Source organism: Myotis daubentonii, chromosome 13, assembly GCF_963259705.1.
Source record: "Myotis daubentonii chromosome 13, mMyoDau2.1, whole genome shotgun sequence".
NCBI classification, from domain to species: Eukaryota; Metazoa; Chordata; class Mammalia; order Chiroptera; family Vespertilionidae; genus Myotis; species Myotis daubentonii.
Window position 1 is genome coordinate 12,723,447 of NC_081852.1, and position 18,230 is coordinate 12,741,676.

General features: G+C 45.2%; 1 protein-coding gene and 1 pseudogene across 1 annotated transcript in view; both read right to left on the reverse strand.

Annotated features, from left to right (window-relative positions):
* The window catches only part of NRG3 (neuregulin 3), a 1,052,897-nt gene that overhangs the window by 1,016,509 nt on the left and 18,158 nt on the right, over window positions 1–18,230 (reverse strand). The gene's annotated exons all lie outside the window — the stretch shown is intronic.
* LOC132214514 (small ribosomal subunit protein uS11-like) lies at window positions 6,764–7,272 on the reverse strand (annotated as a pseudogene).

Genomic DNA, 18,230 nt, shown 5'->3' on the forward strand with positions numbered 1-18,230 from the left:
TTTCACTTGGTGTCCCGTAGGTAAACAGCAAGCGGAGCAGATTATGGGGTGGGAAAGAATGGGTGACCCATAGGTTATCGCCTGCCACAACCATCAAATGTCCTCTCCTTCAGGATTTTAGAGTGAGGTTTTGACACTAAAAATGCTAACGAAGAAAGCTATCAGGGCGACAAGTATTCATTTACTCACCTGAAAAGCAGTTTAGATATTTTGTAAAATTCCAGAAAGGGGGCTTTTTTAAGACATACATTGCAAAGATCATGCTCACAACATACGTTTCTGAGCATGGAAAAACAGATACAATTTTGGGGCCACTGAACAATGCAAGGACAGACCATGTAAAAATTTTATAAGAACTAAGAAAAAGACATGAAACACTAATGCAAAAAGATATATGCACCTCCACCTTCATTGCCGCAGCATCATTTACAATGGCTAAGACATGGAAGCAATCTAAATGTCCATCAATAGATGGGTGAATGGATAAAGAAAATGTGATAGAGATAGAGATAGATAGAGATAGAGATAGAGATGATAGAGATAGAGATAGATAGAGAGATAGAGAGAGATAGAGAGAGAGATAGAGATGATAGAGATAGGGATAGAGATAGAGATAGAGATGATAGAGATAGAGATAGAGATAGAGATAGAGATAGAGATAGAGATAGAGAGTTGATGTAGATACAGAATATGTGGGTAGACCTTGAGGGCATTATGCTAAGTGAAATATGGGACAGAGAAAGACAAAATACCATAAGATGGCATTCATGTGGAATCTAACAATAAAATGAAACAAACAAAAAGCCACATTCATAGATAAAAGATCAGATTGGTGGTTGCCAGGGAGGGGGTTGGGACTAGGCAACGTGGCTGAAAGTGATCAAAAGGAACATACTTCCAGTTATAAAGTAAGTAAGTCCTGAGATGTAATGTACAGCATGGTGACTACAGTTAATAATCCTGTGTTCCATGTTTAAAGATTGCTAAGAGATTAGCTCTTGAAAGTTCTCATCACAAGAAAATAAATCTATTTTGTATTTTGATTAGCAGCGGTGTGCCTCACATTTAAATATTACTGTTCTCTAAGAAACTGAAATTGCTTTGTAGACTCAAACCCTGCCTTTATTCCTAGAGAGAGAAGAGTCTGAATTGGTGTCATGTGGATACAACTAACTTTTCCCTCTTCTCACTTCTCAAAGAACCTTTAAGACATTGCCAACAGGCTATTCTTCATTACTCTGTAGTAACTCGTGTACCAAGAACTGTTCACAGGTTTGGAGCCAAATTTGGATCAATGTGCAATGAGCATTTTTGCTGCAGCTGAGTGCATATCCTGTGGGATGAAAGCCTGGGCTAAAGAACTCAAATGGAGCAGGTAAAACACGGAACAGTCTCTGGGTGAGGGAGCCAGAGCCTCATCCTGTGACTGTGGGAGAACTCTGCCTTGTGAGCTGTGTGGGAGTGAGCTTGGCAACTGCCCACCCAGCCTGAGCAGTGATCAGTGAATGGGGACCTGCAGTAGAAACGCGGTATTCCTTGGGGATGTGGTCAGGATAGCTTGTACTTTTCTCTTGCTTATTTTGTGTTAAATCTATTAATCTTTTTATCCTCTCCCCCACATTTCTAGTACTTGCATTCTTTTAACTTTCATAGTTGAAAACAACTGTGTTAATCATACCTGCATGGCTAATCTCTCTTTACTATGCCAGTATTCTGGAAATTGCCTCATCGCAAGGCAGATGGGAGGCTTCAAGAGAGTATAAGGAACCAGACCCTCTTCGGTTCACCCTGGTCGTGGGAATGTGCTAGGAGGTACTTGCCTACAGTAAAACAACCCCAAAAAAATCCTATTTCAGATGGTCATCTTGCTTTAGCCTTACCCCCACATTCTCACCACCATCACAACCTTACCACACCATCACTGTGACCATCGTCATCGTCTCACCCCCACTATCACCATTACCACAACCCATGTACTGGGTTGAACAGTGTTCCCCACAAAAAAACATGTGTACTTGAAACCCAGGAATGTGACTTTATTTGCATCTTTGCAGATATAATCAAGATGAGGGCATATTGACTGGAGGAAGGTGGGCCCTAAATCCAGTATGATCGGTGTCCTTACCAGGAAATGAAAATCTGGAGACAGAAAAAGACACACAAGGGAGAAAGAGGCAGAGATTGAAGTGATGAATCAACAAACTAAGGGATGCCAAGAATGGCTGGCAACCACCAGAGGCCAGAGGAGGCATGGAAGGATTCCACTCTAGAGCCTCAGACATAGACCTGCCAAGACCTTGACCTCAGACTTCTAGCCTCCAGTACTTGAAAGAAGATTTCTATTGCTTTAAGCCACCCAGTGTGTGACACTGTATCACAGCTGCCCTAGGAAACTACTACTCCTCCCATCACCTCAATCACCCCCTCACTCCCACCACCATCAGCACCACCTCCTTCCTCATCGTGATGAAAAAAATGACTCGGATAACATCCTTTCAAGCCAACACTGGGACTTAGTTTTAGTGGTCAGTGGCTGACAGAACAATATGGACTCATTAAGTGCCTTAACTACCAGTGGTCTGACCCCTGCTACTGGGATTACAGATTTAATGTCTCTCCTTCTTCATCCCCAAACTTCTAGTTTGAGCTTAATGTACCCACTTCTCCCCATCCCCACACAAAGAAAAACAAAGATGGTTTGACATGATAGAGACATCCAAGATAATTCATTTAACCCCATAATCAGACAGAGCTGGGAAATGATCTCTAGAAAGAAGAAACAACTCGTACAAAGTCAGCAAATCAACTTCTAGAAAAATCAGATCCAGAACTCAGACCTCCAAATCCACCCAATCAGGGAAGTGGATGCAGTATTTTGAATACCTACTGCTGAATATTAGGAAGTGATGTATGAAAAGTATAAACATTCCTCACCTTGCTTCCAACTACTTGGCTCATTTAAGTTTCATTGTGTCTTACCAGAAAAAAAAATGTGTGGTCCTGGCCCGGAGATAAAATTACTGAAATATTCACTATGATAACAGTGGTGGTATTATTACATGATGACATTTGAGAAAGATGTTTTCTATATTAGCAATGCATAACTGAAAGTAGCCCGACTGCTAAGGGGGATATCTATATATATATTCTTGATTTTTTACAGAGAGGAAGGGAGAGGGATAGAGAGTTAGAAGCATCGATGAAAGAGAAACATCGATCAGCTGCCTCCTGCACACCCCCTACTGGGGATGTGCCCGCAACCAAGGTACATGCCCATGACCAGAATCGAACCTAGGACCCTTGAGTCCGTAGGCTGATGCTCTATCCACTGAGCCAAACCGGTTAGGGCAGGGGGATATCCTTAAGATTAACTCCATATACCTACATAAAACCGAAATAACTTAGAGGTCTTCTCAAAGCAAATCTGAGGGAGAATTCTTATCAAGCAATCAGGAGGACACTTGGGAATCAGGGGAGCTGTGATCAGTATGTTAATGAAGATTATCTACATCTTGCATCTAAGCATCAACAAATTAAAGAGGGCCTGTGTTTTCAAAGCATCTGGTAAAGACAAAACTAATGATAAACACAATTAGGCATATTTATTCATTTTGTTCTTTGAAAGTCATCTCATTGTCCTAGCTTTCAAATCAGAGGGCCTTAAATGCAATCTCTGATACTGAAAATGACACTTCTAAACCCTAACTTCTGAAATCTTTGGAAGAAGAGTATTGAGGAATTTGTAATTTTGATGTACAAACTGCGATCTCCACTATTAAAAAAATAGTAACTGTTAAGGTTAGTTCCGCAGAGCAAGATGTAATTGTGTACAATTCACTTCCACATTTAGAGTCAAAAAGAGTTAATCTACACAGTTATCCAGTTAATCTTGAGTACTTTCAGCTGAAAATATTTTAAAATAGCCGTTTCCTTAACATCAGTTCCTTTAGAAATAGTTTTATTAGAAACCTCCCCTTCTTCTTTTACCCAGTTGATACTCAGTTTCATAATGTCATTAAGATAGCACTTCTCTCACATTTAAAAATAATTATATAAATGGACTAACAAAACACACATATATTTTTAAATTTTAACCAATCAGTGAGGGATGTGCCCCTATTATTTCCTAAGACTCGATCACTGAGCACGTAATAACCTGCAATTCCCATCATCTTCCACTGTTTCAGTCTCCGCCAGAGAAGACACCACCACATACCATGATGCATTACTTTCTTCTCTTAAAATGGTAAAAATAGAACTCTGCGCTCCTAATCAGCATGCATATCGGAAGCTACTGTTTCCTTTTAGATAGTGGATGCAGGTCCTCTGCAATTCTTAGAATAAGCAAGCAAGAATTCTAAAACCAAATCTATTGCTTGTTTTGCTTAAATGTTTAATGTTCTCCCTAAATAATTCATGTCCTCCCAAAAATAGGTCAGATATGACACAGGCAGCAAATAGAAACTAGAAAATGCTTCAACTGGTGCTACTTTTCCTAGGAACACATATCCTATTGGAAGTCTAACAGGAATCTCAAATGTAGTAAGTCCCACACCAAACCACTGACTTCCCCACTACCAACCTCTTCTCCTCCAGTGGGACGGTTTAAAGGAAACAAACAGACAAAGCTCTCGCTAGTCACACTAGATTTCTCTCTTTCCCTAATGCCCCTGTCCCTCCCCGCTCCTTAGCAATCTTTATTGTGGACACCATTTGAAAATATCTTTCAAGTCAGATCATCTCATCTGTACTTCTCTGTTCCTGCTCCAGTTCCTGCGCATGCACTTTTCACCTGGCCACCGCAAGAGCTTACCTGGTCTCCTGGCTTCCACTCCTGCCTCTCCATTGTCTGTTTTCTACACAAGATAACTAACTACACCCGGACTCGGCTATTCCCGGCAGTTTTCCATCTCTCACAGAATGAAGTCAAAATACTTGCTGTAACCTCCCTCTGGCTCGCTCTCAGAACTCCTGTGCTGTTTTTCTGTCCCCAGGGCCCTTCCCTCCAGACAGGACAAACAGAACCCACATCAAGCTCTGGGCACATGCTCATCCTCCCTGTCTAGAATGCATTTCTGCAAACATTATCTTGGCCTCAGAACTTTCTCAAATGCCGCCTCCTCAAAGAGTCCTTCTCCAGCCACCCTGTTTAAGATAGTCCCCTTGGTAATATCACATGAATGAAGGATCAGCTCGTCGTGAAAATGACAATTGTGATTTAGGATGAGATGAGAGAGCACCTGGAGAAGGAACATTTGGCTGCATGTGGTATGGAAGAGCAGGGTCTATTTTTTGTTGGAAAATAAAATTTTCCTTTTCAATGAAAATGATGATGATGATGATGATGATGATGGTGATGATAACTACAGCAACAGTAGCCAACATTCATTGAACATATGCCCAGCACTGTTCTAGCTATTTTGTCATTCCCAATTATGGGTGAACTGCAAAATCCATTTAATTCTTACAGCCTTGGAGGTAGGTACATTTTTGCTCCCTTTTATAGATTAAGTAACTAATATACCAAGAATACCTAGAAAACAAGCCCCAAACAAGTTAATCTGATCAAGAAGGCTTTTAAAAGAAACACGACCAAACAAAATTGTCCAATGTAAGGCTATGGAAATATTGCTGTGGGTTTAGAGGGCTGCTTCCTCTAACAAAGGGAAAATGACCCAAGAGATGTGGAACCCTCTCCGAAGGCAAGTCCCAGACATGCAATCACAAATAATCCCAGAGGCAGAACACGATGCATGCAAAGTGCCAATCCAGCCCCAGGGTGAGGGATGATTCTTAAAGAGGAAAACTGGGCATAGGGCAACTACTGATTAGCAGGAATGGCCTATAACAGTCTTGGCGAACCTTTTGAGCCCGGCGTGTCAGCATTTTGAAAAACCCTAAATTAACTCTGGTGCCGTGTCACATAGAGAAATCTTTTGATATTTGCAACCATAGTAAAACAAAGATTTATATTTATGATATTTATTCTATATATTTAAATGCCATTTAACAAAGAAAAATCAACCAAAAAAATGAGTTCGCGTGTCACCTCTGACACGCGTGTCATAGGTTCGCCATCACTGACCTATGAGAACAATACAGAAAAAAATGCATAAATTTTCAGAAAGAGTTGAAATTATGACAAAAGTATGAGTAACCAAAGGAGTCCCTTATGTTCTACTGAATCTAACAAGGACATTTTCTATGAATTACAGTAACAGATGGGAAAGAGAATATTATTTTTCCTACTCCTCTCTAATTCCATGTTTTGTTGGGAGGTGGGGGAGAAATCTGGTACAAGGAAACCGCACACTTCAAACCTCTAAACCTCAAGTCTGCTGTCCAAGAAATAGCACATCCGAGCAGCCAGAGGGTTTGCAGATAAGAGAATGTTCCACAAACCTGGAGGGGAATGAGAATGGGAAAGGCCAAGAGAACTCTGAAGATAACCGAGTAGTGTGTGATTTGCAACAAGGGGAAGAGGATGGGATGCATGATCCAGAAAAAAAACAGTGATTTGTAAGCACATAAAAAACAATACCAGCGATCACTTAGGGCCAATGTGGATTCATGAAGAATGATTTGGGCCAAATGAGTGTCTTTTCTTTTTTTGCTAAAGTTAGATAATGGCACATGATGCCTCATGAATGATATAAAGCTGGGAGGATCAGTTATGCTGCATAAAGGTCAGAAGAGTTCTGGTCTGGATAGCTATCTTTTTTTTAGTGGACACAAAGGTAATTTATTAAGAGAAAACAATAATTTGAGGAGTCCCGTTCACAGAGGGCGACCACGGCAACCCCCCTTCCTGCGGGTGCTGCCAGAGGGGATGGGAGTGACATCCTCAATCGGACAGATCTTCATTCCCCAGCGGGCAAGGGCTCTTAGAGCTGCCTGGGCCCCTGGCCCAGGGGCCTTGGTCCTATTTCCTCCTGTGGCTGGAGTTTGATGTGAAGAGCAGTGATGCCCAGCTCTTTGCACCTCTGAGCCACATCCTGGGCAGCCAACATGGCAGCGTATGGAGAGGACTCATCTCGGTCAGCCTTCCCCTTCATCCCACCAGTCACACGGCAGATGGTTTCCTTGCCAGAGAGATCAGTGACAAGGGCAAAAGTGTCATTGAAGGATGCAAAGATGTGGCAGACCCCAAATACATTCCCTCCTGCAGCCACATGAGGTCCGAGGCTGATGACACGTTCTTCCTTCTTTTCCATCCCCTTGCGAGGTGCCATTTCTGTGTGTCTCCTCCAGACTCCACCACCGGAAAGAGAGACGGGAGAGGGCGGGGCTCGCTATCAATTTTTAAGCACTAATTATTTACCTCCTTTCATTCTTTCCAGAAAGGTCTAAGGAAGATACTATGAAATCCTTCCAATCAAACTGTGGGAACAGGCTGAGAGGAGGTGACTTGGCAAAGATCGGTCATTTACAAGGGAGGTGGCTTCAGAGTTTGTGAGCAAGTCCTGCCCTCCTAGCGACCTGGACGCTGCGGGTGCGAAGCCCTGCCCTATGACAAGACACTGCGAGGCCACTCATTTACCTCCGGGGTGAGACGGTCAGTGAAAAGAAGACCTCGGTCTTCACGCATGTGAAGCAGAGACAGACAGCGATTCATGTTCGTCACCTCGGTCATAGGTGCCCTTGTCTAAGCTCCATTTCCAAAGAAGCACTGACAGCAAGTGTGTGTTTGGCGCGAGGGCCCAGGGCTCTGCGGAAATCACTGGGTAATTCCGGGTCCACCTTAGGAGTTAACATGGAAAGCACAGAACAGTTAAACACGTGTGTTTCCTTTCACTCCGCACCATCACCCTGAAACCACAGTGGTCTGGCCTGTGGCCTGGGCCAGGCCTTCCAAAGACAGCCCATGAGGCTGCAAGCCCCGGTGGGTGAGACTCTCCAGAGGGGGGTCACTGGAGGGTTTGAAACCTCCAGTGCGATGCCGGCCATGTGATGTACTGGTTCTCAGCACACTTGTGTCATTCCACCAACATTAAGCACTATTAGCCCGACGGAAACACCAAAGGCAGAAACTGGGCCAGATTTGATGCATCTTGGCAACATTTATCTCCCTTCTCACCAGCTTATTCAATTTTGCTTTCTTTTATCACATTAGCCCACTGCCTGGCCTTTCAGGAGTTAAAGAAAAGCCTCATACATGACTTATGCCTAATCTGTTAGGAGAAACACAGCCGGTCCTCTCACTGTCCCCCGCACACCGAGAAGTGGTGGTGAGATGCAATTACATGCCAGGCACCTGGGGGGCAGGTGCTGACCGAGCTGGAACTGCGCCTGCCAGGAGGACAGGGGCTCTGAGTCTGTAAAAGCAAAAAGGGAAAAAAATCCCATTTCCTTATGTACCACATCACATGTGGCACACATATCCTTGGAGATTATTTTAGAGACTAATTGAATTGTTCATGGGAAGCAACAGACATCTTTAAATCACAACCCTGCACCCTGGCTGGTGTGCTCAATGGTTAGAGCATCAGCCCACGTCCGGAAGGGTCTTGGGTTCAATTACCGGTCAAGAGCACTTACCTGGGTCACAAGTTCAATCCGTAGCTCTGGTGTGGGCACTTTAGGGAGGCAACCCATCAATGTGCACATCTATGTTTCTCTCCCCACCCCCCACTACTTCCTCCCTTCCACTCTCTCTAAAAAGAAAAAAAAAGAAATCTTGAGGTGAGGATTAACCAAAAATAAATAAATCCCTACCCTAATTCCAAATTCTGACCCCTCATATCACCAGCAGGGAGATCCCGGGCCAGTTACTTAACTACTCTGCACTTCAAGCTCCTTTTCAGTGAAATGAAAATAATAATAGTACCTGCCCCATCAGACCACATTGGAATTAAATAAGATACTGTCCATAGTCCCTGACAAGTTCTTAGGCTCAATGCAGTATAATGCAACCATGAATATTATCTTCAATGGTTTCCTTTAGGAAACTAGAAGGCAAATTTCACTCAGGAGCCCAAGATTTTAAAGTTAAAGAGGTGCTGGCTGTAACCACTTCACTCGCAAATGCACCGTGCATCCTAGGCCGCCTGTACACCACCTGTAAGCCACCTGCCCTGCCTCGGCCGAGCTCCAGGTTCTGCAGCCCAACTCTACCTTGGTATCAAGCACACCTGTCACTTCTTCTCCTCTTCTCCTGACTCCGGCCCATCACTTCAGGAGTGTCTCTTTGTCCCATTCCTTTATTTGGAAACGAAATCCCGATTTTGAGAGTTTGGCTTGAGAATCATCCCTGCGATGTGTGTCTCTAAAGAAAAGGAAATAGCCAGGTGCCCTCATCAGGTCAATCACAGAGGATGGGTGAGAACGAACTAACACACAGAGAGCCCCCGGCAAATCCCACGGAAGCCCTCTCCCCCCAGGTCACCACAATCAGAGGAGGTCAGGGCCGGCTCCTCCTCCGGAAGCAGCTTAGCCTGCCCGTCAGGTGGGCACACCCTACATACCTCCTGGGGCCGGTGCCAGGTCGAGCCAGTGCGTGAATGAAACAAATGGCCCAGCGTGCGGGCACAGGTGACCCTCCTTTGTGCATCATCTGTGCTTGCTCTGTGAAAGTCGGGTAATTTTCAGAACAGACTAACCTTACCAGTTCTTCTGCAATCTATTTGTTTGGCAAAGACTCCACTTCATTTTAATAACTACAAAACTGAGATTTTACTATCCAGTGTTGAAGATTTCAGATAGAGAGACTATATATTTTATTAACACAAACCTAGTGCTCCCTATAAGAGCCTACACCAACTGAATATGTTCATGGGCCAGTCGCTGGCGTCATGGACTCTCTCTCCTCAGCGCTGAGGGCACAGGGCATCCCTGGATGCAGGCCTGCTCCCACCGCTGCCCAGGGACTGGAGATGCGGCCAGACACAATGTCTCAGTCCCAACCCCGCCACGTCAGCAAAGTCACGACCATGTGTGACGGCCTCAGGACCCCAACACTGTCTGTATCACCCCAGCATTACACCTCAGCACCCATGTCTCTCTTTCCCTTGGGATTTTTTGATGGGGAGGGGGTGGTCCCCAACTAGCCAAGAAGAGAGATTCGAGAAGAAGGGAGAAATGCAGGGAGGGAGGGAGAAGGAAATTGTCTTTAAATAACAACAAACATTTCATTTTTCATTGAAACTTTATATGCCATCATCATACAACTTGGGTTCATGATATCCCTAACACTTGCTAAAAATAAATTAAAACCTTGTATAGTTCTGAAAACAAAATATTCCCACAAAGCCTCTTCTAACATTTTTCACTTGCTATTCAGTCTCTTACTACCTAAATGAAAATAAACTCATATTTCAGCTGCAGTATAAATAACACACGCCCTGAATGTTTTCATGTTTCCACAGCACTTACTCAAATGGGTGAGGAATGCAGCTATCATTCGTAACATTTCCTACCCTGAGCAGCAAAATTTGCTTTCAATTACACATACAATGCACACACACAAAGCTGAGAGCAGCCTAATTTTTACTCTAGACTGCTATATGATCAGAGTGTAAATACCTAACTCGTTTACAGAAACCCGGCTAAATGAAACTGTCTGTCGGCCATCAGTGTCCAGGCAAACGCTCAGCATGATGGCAAGCCCGACTGGCGTGCTGTCTACACAGAGGACATTCCACTTGACAGGTGCTCTACACGCCTGTACTGCCCGGGGTATGTGTTTAAGATTCTCCGACTCTCCCACATCCATTTGGCTCGACGTCTACAGTAACTTAGAGCAGTAAATCTGCATCAGCGTTCAATGACATTATTTTGCCCATTTAGCTACTCACGTAAAGAAAGAAAAACGTTTGTGAAGAGAGAAAATGTCGGCGTCATACATGTTTAGAAAAGTACATATGCAGATTTCTCCACACAAGCGCACACACACTTTTCTACTCATTTTAGGGAACCAGCTGTCACATGCCACAGGTGTGGCACCTGCAATGCTGCTGGCTGCCCAGGATAAACATCTGACCAGCAGGGGCCTACATCCTGGCTGTTACGCTGTGTACTCAAAGCTCGCCCAAAGGCCAGCAGCTCGGAGTCAGCAAGAACCAGGCCCCTCCGCCCCAGGCCTGCGGTTTCCTGGGCTCAAGGTGGACGCGGCAGCTCTGGGCATCACAATCCCACTGAAAGTTAGCAAGTTCAGATCACCACACACACGCTCCCTGGTGGCTTTCCGCCCTTACACTCGGGAAAGAAAGCCTTCCCTGCTCCAGGCACAGGCCCCCTTACCTCCCTGGGCCAGCACAGTGCCCCCTCCTAAACCATTCCGGGGTAAGGAGCCGTGGAATCACCAGGGACGGCCCATCCAATCACAGTTCTTCCCTCTGGGATGGAGGTCTTCACCCAGGACCAGCATATCAATGAGCACAAACAGTGAAACTGTTTTTCTATTTCACCAAACTAATGTTACGTAAAAAGCACTGCTCCCGTGGAATAAGGTTCACTGTTAGAAACGGAAAACATGTTTCTCTCTCAAATTAGTACTGAGGTGAGTCTAGCTGGTACCAGGGGTTTTGCTGCGTGCTCCTCCCTGGTGACGCCATTTAAGTCTTGCATCTTCTCCCAGAGGCAAATATCATTCTACAGTTAGAGAGTCAGGCAATCAAGCTCATATGAAATTAAGGACTTATTTATCAACTTCTTTTAAAATATTAGTTTAACTTTTGTTCTTATTAAAAACCTGGGAGAGCGGAACGGCATGAAAAATTAAGGATATTTATAATGGGATACAATGAAATTTAAGTGGGAAATTTAACAAAATCAAAGTCGACCATAATCCCATCACTCAGAAAGAACTGTTTTTGGAAATTTTGTGTGTTGCTAACAATGTTTATTTACTAAAGTGTTCACGGATAACCCGAGGTAGCTACTGTTTTAAGCCTGCTTTTTATACTGCATATTACATGGTAAATGTTTCCCCATGCTGTGATTTGAAAGAAGTGATTGTAATGCCTAGATTGCTGAAAATTTGTGTTATCAAACCTTTGCAAGCATTTCCGTTTTGAACTCCCTCACACAAAAATCTTTGAACGCAATTTCCTTCCCCTCCTCCTCCCTCCCTCTCTTCCTTCCTTTCTTCCAGTTAGAGGCCTGGAAGTGGAATTGCTAGACAGAGTAAGGAAACACATTGAAAGATTTTCATATCCAAAAATATTTCCACCCATTTCACTCTCCATTTAATAATGTTGGGGCCTGGCTGGTGTTGCTAAGTGGTTAGAGCACCATCCTGTGCACCAAAAGGTTGAGGGTTCGATTCCCAGTCAAGGGCACATACCTGGGTTGCAGGTTCAATACGGCCTGGTCAGGGTGCATGCAGAAGGCAACCAATTGATGTTTCTCTCTAACATCTCCCTCTCTCCCTTCCACTCTCTCTGAAACCAATGGGGGAAAAAATGTCCTCGGATGAAGATTAAAATAATAATAATAATAATAATAATAATAATAATAATAATAATAAGTATTATAATAAAACTAGAGGCCCGGTGCACAAAATTCATTGCACTCAGGGGAGGGGGAGGGACATTCACCAACCTGGACTGTGCCCTCTCACAGTGCGGGAACCCCATGATTGATCTTCCCAAAGAAGTAGACCTGGCCCACCCATCCGGGGCTCCTCGATGGATTGCCCCAAAGAGGTAGGCCAAAGCCACCTGGACCTGCCTCCATGGCTCCACCCCAGCCTCTCTGTACGGAGCCACCGGGACCCGCCTCCACTCCACGCACGCAGAGTCAAGTCCCCACCCGCCCGCCCGTGTGCCCGCTGTGCATGCAGCCTCCTGGTGATGGATTGTTACTGCGTAAGGGCATCACAGCGTGAGGGCATGATGACCACATAGGCTTTTATTAGTGTAGATTTATTGCAAAATTGTTAGGGACAGGAAAAGTTCAGGTTTTCTGTAAATCATTTTACTCAGAGGGTAGATTCGGCCAACCCTGGAGATGGAGGGAGAATCTGAGTCTGAGAGATGCCTTGGGAGCCTCGCCTTGGCCTGAGGAATTTCTAGTGCTTGGCTTGTCAGGGAGGAGTTATGTGGGAGGTCTGCCCTGGTCCTTTCCTCTGACTGCTGGCTCCTTATAGACCATATCCTGTTCTTCCCCCACATGGCCAGCCACTCGGATCTGAAGGAACAGTCTTGGCTGCCTTTGGTCTCCAGCCATTGGTGCAGGCAGACATCACGTGAGTTCCCATCCCTAATCTGCAGCACTGGCCTTCTTCCCTCACCTGTCACTCATCTTCCCCAGCGGATGAAAACTGTGGGGATCTGCTGAGGTGCCTCCACTTCCTAGTCACAGAGCCACTACCCTCATGGGATTAGCAGTCCATCCCTTCCTTTTCATCTAACTGCCCACTACCTTGGCAACACATTAGAATCACCTGGGAAACAATAAAAACTACTGATGTCACCACTGCCCTCCCACAAAATGAATTCTAATTGGACAAGGGTGGAAGCTGAGCACAGATATGTGTATTTGATAGCTCCCCCTGACCTTCTAAATGCATCCATGTTTGAGAAATATGATAACACCCTCACTAGTGCATCTAGAAGAAATGCCCTCAGTTTCTAGGGTGTGGGTATTCCCTGGCCAGGTTTTTAGGGTGATGCAGGTGTCTATACCTGCTCCCCTACCACTGCCCTGTGAATAGCGCTGGCTCTTTCAATGGGTATCTACTCCCTTCCATTCCACTCTCTATTCATTTACCTTCTCAAAATAGCCATTTGCACATCTAACAAAACTGGGGAACACTAGATGCCTAAAACAATTCTTTCATCTCCATCCCCACCCCAAACCCTGCTCATCCATCAGTCCTCCCCATCTCAGTTCATGATCCACCATTCCTCCTCTTACTCAGCACAGGAAACCTAGGAGGGAGTTTTATTCCCTCATTCATGTCTTTTTTTAAAAAATATGTTTTTATTGGTTTCAGAGAGAGGAAGGGAGAGGGAGAGAGCAATAGAAACATCAATGATGAGAGAGAATCATTGATCGGCTGCCTCCTGCACGCCCCACACTGGAGATCGAGCCTGCAACCCAGGCATGTGCCCTGACCGAGAATGGAACAGTGACCTCCTGGTTCATGGGTCAATGCACAAGCACTGAGCCACACCAGCCAGGCCATTCCTGTCTTTTCTTCATAGTAAGTCTTTTTCTCGCCATCCAGAGCACATCCAACCTGCCAATCCATCACTCTCAGCACACCTGTCTCCTTTCTAGTCTAAGGTGCCAGGATCCCTTGGCCTTCTCACTTGTCTCCGTTTCCAATTGTGGCCCCTGGAGGGCAGCTCCACACAACACCCAGAGGGACCTTTCACAAGTAAAGAACCTCCCTTACCTCAATCCCCCATGGTTTTCCGTTCAATAAAATCCAGTGTACGCTCCTTAAGTGTCTTACCTTGACTATCTCTCCCATGTCACTTACCACTCTGGGCAGACTCATTATGCCAGGAGTGCTGGCCCGTTCTCTGTCCCTCAAAGCCCTGGGACTTCCTTTGTTCTCTTTCTTGTACCTTCAGCCCCAGACATTGCCATACCCTTGCTTCATCTCATCATTTGGGGACTCAGTTCAACTATCTGGACTTCATCTAAGGCCCCCCTGAACACCTACATAAACGTAAACTTTCCATCCCATAATCCTGGTCCCCATTTCTCAGTGGTTGCAGGATCCCCTCTCCAGAACGCTCCGGGGGACAGTGCTTGGGCCAGTCTTCTTCCTACTGCAGCCCCGAAGCCAGCTGGGTGCTAAAACAACACCTGGCAAATAGCAGGTGCTTAATAAGTAGTTGACAAATAAAGAATCTTGGTAGGGGCTGTGTGGGAGAGGAGCTGAGCATGCTTGCTCATGTCCCTAACTTATCGGAACAGATTTGTTCCCCCTGAAGCCATAATAAACAATTGTTATCACACAATGTTTCAAAACTAAACAGAAGAAAACAAAGTCCGGAATTCTCACTCTGTGGAAATTAAATCTACTACCATATTTGAATTTTTAAAAAATATTTACATGGAAAGAGGAAAATGAGAAATAAGAAAATGTCAATGGGATGAGTTTTAGCTTTCTCCAGAAATAGAACTCATCCTCTTTCACCTCAGCATATAAAACCTCACTTAATAGTCTGCAGAATCTATCAAGATACACTTTGGGAAAAGAAAAAAAAAATACTTTGGAAAAGCATTCTTTCCTCAGCATTGAGAACGGGATCTTAAGAGCAATCAGCCTGAAGAGAAATGGCAGGAGATGGGACAGTGAGAAAACGAGAGGAAGGGCTCTTCACTCCTCAGAGGCACGCTTCCCCCGCCGCCCTGTTTAGGGTGTCAGGAATGGAGACATGGGAGATTGACACTGCGCTGGCTCTCACACTGAGCACCCCATCACCGGGCCGCCGCACCGCAAGCGCGAGCAGGTTGAGGCTGCCTTCCCCAGGCTGAGGAATTCACGCCCAGATGCCTGGGAACTGATATTTACTGGGCACCACTGTTGTGGGATTTACATTTTCACAGCATCCTTCTCCTCCTCTCCACGGGGCTTTCCAGCTGAATTTGTTTTCAAACCAATGGTTCCTAAGTACAAAACTAAATATTTAAGGTTAAATTTAGCTCCCAGAAAGAAAACATCAGCTCACAACATAAATGATATTCAGCCTCTCGCGATTTCAATTGGCTCTAATGCTCATACATCCAAACATCCCTTGGTCCCCAAGGCCTAAGTTAGCAAACTATCCACACCTTGGTTTGCAAGATGGTTAGATACCTGCAGATGTCACAGCAGTCTTATGGGCTACAGAATAGCCATTAACTCAGCTCTTTAAAATGAGGACAGCAAGACCCATGGAGACAGACCCCACTAAACTCGGATATCTAATAGGAAGCAAAACATGAATTCTCCCAGACTTAACAGCCACTGCTCTTTCTACAGTACACAGCACAGAGAGACATTATAACTATAAATCACATCGTTAAAAGAGTAACCATGATCAAAAGAAAAACAACAACTATTACAAGCATTCCAATTCTAACTGCGGATTTTCAACCTAATTAGACGGCAATAGCATCAGAAAGTGGAAAACAAAACAAAAAGTTAACATAAACATGAAATGAAATCCACGCGGCCACCAGACTGAACTGGTGGGGGTTCCCTTCAGACAGCTGAGCTTAGGCTGGCTGAGGGCACGCGGACCAATCCTCTGACCATGCAGCTCTCTCAATCCGGGGTGTCCTTAGCATTCATCAGTGTCTGGTGTGAGCGTGGGTGATCCGCCACGGTAGGGGCATCTGAGCCGGACAAACCAAGCAGGTACTTGCAGCCCCGTGTCTGTCTCCCTGCTCCTCCGGGAGAGAGGGAGCCGAAGGGAAGCAGACGCCAAAAGGCCGGAGCTGCAGGATGCTGGCGCTGCCCTGCTCTTTCTCGGCGGTTCTATTTTTGGAGTGTGACATTTGAAGATCCGGTGTCACTGCGTGATCTGATGCTCCCCACCTCTCCACCGCTGCTGGGGTTCCCCGGGTTTCCATGGCACTTCTTAATGGGAACAGCAGACTCTGGCTCCTGGAGACAGTGCTGTGGCAAGGGCAGGGACAGAGCTGCTTACCTGCTCTTCCCTGGAAGCTGAGCCTCGCCTTCAGCCCAATACCCACAGTGTGGGGCAGAACAGTGTACTGAAATAAACCAAGAGGACAGAGCGCTGAGGAGCCCCCGACAGGACAGGGACGGGGGAGCTGGGGCTGAACCCGGCACTGTCCACACGCAGAGAGAAGTTAGAACTCAAGTGCTCTGGACTTCCAGACTGCTGCTGTGTTTGCTCAGTGTGTATGTGTGTGTGCACACAGTGTTCGTTACCAGCATGTCACTGGCTATGCAAGTGTAGGCTACCATGTGGCACTGGCTCTACCGATGCCCAATAACCCAGCATGCTCCCGCCCCTCAGGCACATAGGCAAGAACAGCTGCACCTCATGCCTTATCTGCTGCCTCCGCACGACCGTGACCCACCTTCTTTCCGCAGCACTAGCTCTGGGTTTAAGGGTGAAGAAACATTGCTATTAAGTTACACCAGGCAGCTTTGGTACTTCCAGGCCCCACCTCTCCCGACAGCATCCTGGGCCAGTGAAGCCTGGATAATGCAGAGGTGTATGGCCATGCAGTGTACGCAGCCAGGAAACACTCACAGACCCCACCTTCCATTTCATAACCATCTAACAACGTTTACTGTCACTTGTAATTAAAGAAATACAAGACAGAATGCAACAAGACAACATTTCAAACCAGCTGGTTGGCGAAGGGTTCTTTTGTTAGTTGGGTGGTTTTGTTGTTCCTGGTATGTAGCACCTATGATCATGGGGGCGGGTATGGGAAGAAGGAACATTCTGACACTGTGATGCAAAAATGTGAATGAGAACATAGGAATTTGGATTTTAAAAATGTAAGTTTTTTGGTGGAACTGTAATTGGTACAGCCACTACAGAAAATGATAAGATCCTCAAAAAATTAAAAGTAGGACTACCATATGATCCAACAATTCCACTTCTGGGAATATATCCAAAGGAAATGAAATCAAAAAGATATCTGCACCCCATGTTCACAGCAGCATTATTTACAATAGCGAAGACATGGAAATAACCTAAGTGTCCATCCATTGATAAATGGATGAAAAAGCTATGGCGTATATACACAATGGAATATTATTCAGCCATAAACACACACACACACACACACACACACACACACACACACGCACACACACACGCACAAACAAAACGAGAAACTCCTACCAGTTGCAACATGGATGAGCCAGGAGGCATTATGCTAAGTGAAATCAGTCAGACAGAGAAAAACAAATACTATATGGTCTCACTTCTATATGGGATCGCAATAGCAACAACCAAAAAAGAAAAAAACAAACTAAATTCATAGGAAATCAGATCAGACTGTGGTTACCAGAGGCAGAGGTTTGGGAGGGGAAATAAGAATAAGTTGGTCAAAAGGAACAAACTTCCTGTTATGAGGCAGTCCTAGGGATGTCATGTACACCAGGACGCCGGCTAGCACTGCTAGGTGACACACAGGAAAGCTGTTAAGAGAGTAAATCCTGAGTTCTCATCACAAGGAGAAAATGTTCCCTTGTTTTCTCCTTACTGTATCTATATGAGAAGATGGATGTTTGCCGAAGCTACAGTGATCATCATCTCACAATGCGTATAAATCAAATCATCATGCAGTATACCTTAAAC